The 5,794-nt window shown below is 38.9% G+C and overlaps 1 pseudogene; it reads right to left on the reverse strand.

Annotated features, from left to right (window-relative positions):
* Positions 1-2,989: 2,989 nt before the first annotated feature.
* LOC107729796 (uncharacterized) lies at positions 2,990-5,289 on the reverse strand (annotated as a pseudogene).
* Between the last annotated feature and the right edge of the window lie 505 nt (positions 5,290-5,794).

Here is a 5,794-nt window from a genome sequence, read left to right on the forward strand (position 1 = left end):
CGAATCACCTGCGCTACTGAATCACCTGCGCTTCTGAATCTTTTGCAACTGAATCACCTGTGCTTCCAAATCACCTTCAGCACAACGGTCTGAAGAGAGATTCAGGTCTGTTTCACACATCACATGTGAGCGGTTCAGGGTAATTTCTGCTGCAGAGTTTCACAACCGAGGCTGTTTTCACAGTGAACAGTGACTGATATCAGCAGGAAAGAGTGAAAATAATAGCAAAATACAGTGAGAATGCACTATAAATATTTATTACAATCTTTTGCAATGCAGCCTTTAAAAAAGTAACATTAACATGGTTTGCTAAAAAACATTTGATGTTTTGGGGTTTGGCTTTTGAACACAATGAGGACAGTTTTTAATAATTAGATTTTTTTTCAATAGTTTGGGGTACATTTATGACTTATTCATCAAAGCTGCATTAAATGAATCAAAAGTGACAGTAAAGACACTTATAACGATACAAAAGATTTCTATTTCAAATAAATGCTGTTCTTTTGAACTTTCTGTTCATCTGTGAATCCTGAAAAATAAAATGTATCACGGTTTCCACAAAAATATTGGGCAGCACAACTATTTTCAACATTGATAATAATCAGAAATGTTTCTTGAGCAGCAAATCAGCATATTAGAATGATTTCTGAAAGATCATGCGACACTGAAGAATGGAGTAATGATGCTGAAAATACAGCTTTGATAAATTACATTAAATTACAATAATTATATTAGCAATAAATTACATTTTACAATATATTCACATAGAAAACTGTTATTTGAAATGGCAATAATATTTCACAATATTACTGTTTTTATTGTATTTTTAATCAAATAAATGCAGCCTTGGCGAGCAGAAGAGGCTTCTTTCAAAAACATTTTAAAAAATCTTACACCAAACTTTTAAACAATACTATATATTTGTGATTGGTCTTTTCCTTGTGTATATTTAACCCATCTACAGCTTCCTCTAAACCGCACAGACATTTTATTTCATTTATACAGAAACTAAAACTTCAACATTATCCTTTCGGTGTCTAGCAAACGCTGCTGTTTCCTTCAGGAAATGCAAATCTAATTGCACATAATATAATGTGACTGTGATGTATACTTCACGTGCAGTGAGAGAAATCTCAGAGACGCAGTCTGGCTCATAACGTTAGCAGTAATATAGATAAATGAGGTCATAGGCACAGAGCAGAAAATGCTTTCTCAAACTGTACTGTCATTATTTTCCACATTTGTATCCATAGACAGCATTTAGATTTTTATTTATTTCTTTATTTTTTACTTTGTTGAATTTATTATGATGTGAAATGCTTTTTAGGACATTTTCCACAAGGATGCATTGACGTCAATTTCTTCTGGACTCTCACAGCGTGTCTGACATGAGGTGGTAGAACATCTCAGAGGTACATTTTGAGAACTCAGCGGTAACTCATACAACACTGAATGATAAATACAGCAGCGTACAGGTATAGTTCACCAAAAAATGAAAGTTTGTTGAAAGTCTACTCACCCTCATGTCATCCAAGATGTAGATGACTTTGTTTCTTCATCAGATCTGGAGAAATGTAGCATCAATGGATCCTCTGCAGTGAATGGGTGCCGTCAGAATGAGAGTCCAAACAGCTGATAAAAACATCACAATAATCCACAAGTAATCCACACCTCTCCAGTCCACCAGTTAACATCTGGAGACGACAAAAGCTGCATGTTTGTAAGAAACAAATCCATTAAGACGTTTTTAACTTCAAACCATTGCTTTTGGCTAAAATACGAGTCCATAATCTATAATAACACTTCCTCCAGTGAAAAGGTCATCTGGTCTGAATCAGGAGAGAAATTGCACAGATCAAGCACCGTTTACAAGCCAAAACAGCTCTAAACAAATATGTGGCTGGATTTTGATGTGATAGGCAACAGGAGATGGACTTTTTCACTGGAGGAAGCGTTGTTATGGATTATGGACTTGTATTTTAGTTGGACGTGACTGTTTAAAGTTTAATCGCCTTAATAATGGATTATTGTGATGTTTTTATCAGCTGTTTTGACTCTCATTCTGACGGCACCCATTCACTGCAGAGGATCTGTGATGCAAGTGATGCAATGCTACATTTCTCCAAATCTGATGAAGAAACAAACTCATCTACATCTGGGATGGCCTGAGGGTGAGGACATTTACACAAAATGTAAAAGTATTTGTGAACTATTCCCCTAACAAGTCAAAACAAAACAGAGTCTTTGTCTTAGTCTAACTAAACATTGCTGGACAAAGAGTTTGTCTCTGGTCATATACTATTATTTGGATTGGGTTAAACTGTTGCCATGGCCTGAGGGTGAGGACATTTACACAAAATGTAAAAGTATTTGTGAACTATTCCCCTAACAAGTCAAAACAAAACAGAGTCTTTGTCTTAGTCTAACTAAACATTGCTGGACAAAGAGTTTGTCTCTGGTCATATACTATTATTTGGATTGGGTTAAACTGTTGCCATTTATGTTTCTTGTTTACAAGCATGGTCAAAAAATGACAGTATGATATTAAACTGTTGACTAAAACAATATATATTTTAACAGTTCACCCAAAAATACATTTTAAATAACATTTATATTTGTTTAACCACAAAATAAATCAAATCATACTGTGGTTTGGAACAACCTGAGTAAATTGAATTTTCATATTTGGGTTGTATTTTTTTATTTTTGCCATTGTATATTACGTATATTGTTGGCACTTTGATGAATTGCTCAAGTCGCTTTTTATAAAAGCGTATGCTAATTGTGTTCATGTGAAAGCATGAACTATCCCTTTAAATTTATTGCAAATATTCACTCCTGTATTTGAATGCAGAGTTTATTGGTCTAAAACGCCACATGAGCTTGAGATTAATTCAGTTGCTGAAGGGAACTATGGGAGTCTTTCCCAGCTCATTTATGCATGTGTGTCTTTGAGTCGCAACAAAAGATAAAGAGTATGTGTGAGTGATCAAGATCTCTTTGTATCCCACAAGAAGCTTTCAGAAAGCTGCAGTCTTTTCTTACAAATGGCAGCCCCAGAGCAATCTGTCATCCTCAGATGAACCCGCTCTGCCTTCACTTCCTTCGTGTGTTCAGAGAGTTTCTGCTCAGCTCTGTGAATTTCAAAGACGTACCAGTACAAAAGAGAAAAGACGAGGATGGGAAAGGTTAGCGAATAGATCCCAGTGAATCGGTTCTTGCCCAAGCTAGGCTGCTCTCTGCTGAGGTTAGCATATCCGAAAGAAGCTATCAGTGAAGGGAATGAAGTTACAGTTGAGGTACAATTAGTACGGAAAGCATATAAAAAGGTTCTAGAAGGGAACAAAAGACTAAAGTTTTTGAAAGAGTCTGTGGCTTCAATACCTAGTGCACTTCAAGTCTACTCCTTTTTAAGGCAGTAAAATACAATGAATTTCGGAAAATATGTAGAGAGCAACTATATGCAGCACACAAGAGGCCAGACTTCTTTATATTAGAGTTAGCATGTTGTTAACCCTATAAAGCTACGGTATCATATTTGAATCATTTGCAGAGGTCTGATTGCACATGTTGGAAGTCCAGCCAGAAGAGCATTGCAATAGTCTAGCCTAATGACAAGAGCCTGGATGAGAATCTGTGTTGCATGCTCTGTTAGGAAGGGTCTAATCTTCCTGATGTTGTGTAGTGCGAACCTGCATGATCGTGCTGTTATTGCAATATGATCTTTAAAGGGGTCATATGATGCTGCTAAAAAGAACATTATTTTGTATATTTGGTGTAATGAAATGTGTTTATGCGACATGAGGGTGAGTAAACGATGACAGAATGTTTCTTTTTAGGTTAAACTGTGAGTCATCAGCATAGCAATGGTAGGAAAAACCATGTGCCTGAATGATGGGTCCCAATGATGTAGTGCAGTGGTTCTCAAACCTGTCCTGGAGTACCCCCAGCCCTGCACATTTTGTATGTCTCCCTCATCCATCACACCTGATTCAACTCATCAGCTCATTGGTGGAGACTGCAAGACCTGAAGTGGGTGTGTCAGATATAGGGAGACATGCAAAATTTGCAGTGCTGGGGGTACTTCATGGAGAGGTTTGAGAACCACTGATGTAGTGTATATAGAGAAGAGGAGCTGTCCAAGAACTGATCCCTGAGGAACCCCAGTGACCATTTGATGTGATTTGGATACTACTTCTCCCCAAGCCACCCTAAAGGACCTACCTGTGAGGTAAGACTCAAACCCGTGAAGTGCAGTTCCAGTGATGCACAGCGATGAATGGGTGTACAGAAGGATTTGATGATTAACCGTGTCGAACGCAGCAGATAGATCTAGCAGGATGAGAACTGAAGATTTGGTCTCAGCTCTTGCACTCCGTAGCGCTTCCGTGACTGACAGCAAGGCGGTTTCAGTTGAATGGCCACTTTTAAATCCGGATTGGTATTATACAGGCTATTGTCCAGCTGGTTGTTCTGTGAGAGGAAGGAAGACACTTGGTTGAGAAGTGTGTGGGGGTGGGAAGAGAGGATGGTACCACAGAGGAATTTCGAGAAGGAGAAATAGACCTTAGGTTTTGTCTAAACGAAACTGGAAGAGGGATTGGTGGTGCAGAAGTAGGTAGATGTAGATTAAAAGTAATAATGAAATGATCTGAGACATGCAAGGGTTTGACCAAGATGTTATCTGTGATACAATTGTGTGTAAAGATGAGGTCGAGCTGGTTACCTGATTTATGGGTACCAGTGGTGTTGAGCCGCCGAAGGTCGAACGAGGCTAGGAGAGAGTGGAAGTCAGCAGCATGTGGCTTCTCAAGGTGGATGTTGAAGTCACTAAAAAGTACCAGAGAGTTCTTCTAGAAAGTTGCCTAGCTGACCTGGAGGGCGATAAATAACTACAATGTGGATTTTTACAGGGAGTGTGACTGTAACAGCATGACATTCAAAGGAAGTATTGGTAAAGTTAAAAGAGTATGTGAGGTATTTCCAGCTTTTGGAAATGAGGAGACCAGTACCCCCACCGCTCCCAACCTGACAGGGGGTGTGGGTAAAAGAGAAGATGTTTGAAAGAGCAGCAGGGGTTGCGGTGTCTTCAGGTTTAATCCAGGTCTCAATCAAGCCTAAGAGACTAAGAGCTAACTGAGTAGCAAAGGCTTGAATAAAGTCAGCTTTGTTGACAGCTGACTGACAATTCCAGAGTCCCACAGAAAAAGAAAGTTGTGTAATAGAAGAAGTGTGGATAGGACGCAGGTTAGCATGATTGCGCCATCTCCTGCGTGTTGTGTAGTGCATTGAGAGACAATATGAGAGACAATGTTTCCATGAGAGACAATATGAATATAATGGAAGCACATGTTCAAAGTGGTGGCGAGAGGAAAGGAAAGGAGGCAGAATAATGGAGAGATACTACTGTGGCTTGTTGGTGTCGTTGCTCGGTTGAGTCACGCAGGAAGAGTCACAGGTTTTTACCTCGTCGGTCTTCAAACGGGGACTGATGCTTCCGCGCCAGTGCACCTGACATCACTTAAATACACAGCTTAACCCACTTGAGTGAATAGAGCTGTCGACGCCTTTCTTATTAGCACAGCAAAGCCTACAGCACACAAATGGCTTGAAATCGGAACTACTGCGGTACAGTTTGCCAGTTAAGCATAAATTGACAGGAAGCAGAGTCTTTTTGTAGATTCTAATTACAGCTAATGGCAAACAACGATCAGAATAAAGATTTTAAATCAAATGTTATTGGAGATATAGAGTGATGACTGATATTTATATCATTTTAAGCATCTGCTATACT

Source organism: Sinocyclocheilus rhinocerous, unplaced genomic scaffold (assembly GCF_001515625.1).
Source record: "Sinocyclocheilus rhinocerous isolate Xijiao unplaced genomic scaffold, SAMN03320098_v1.1 scaffold1510, whole genome shotgun sequence".
In the NCBI taxonomy this organism is placed as follows: Eukaryota; Metazoa; Chordata; class Actinopteri; order Cypriniformes; family Cyprinidae; genus Sinocyclocheilus; species Sinocyclocheilus rhinocerous.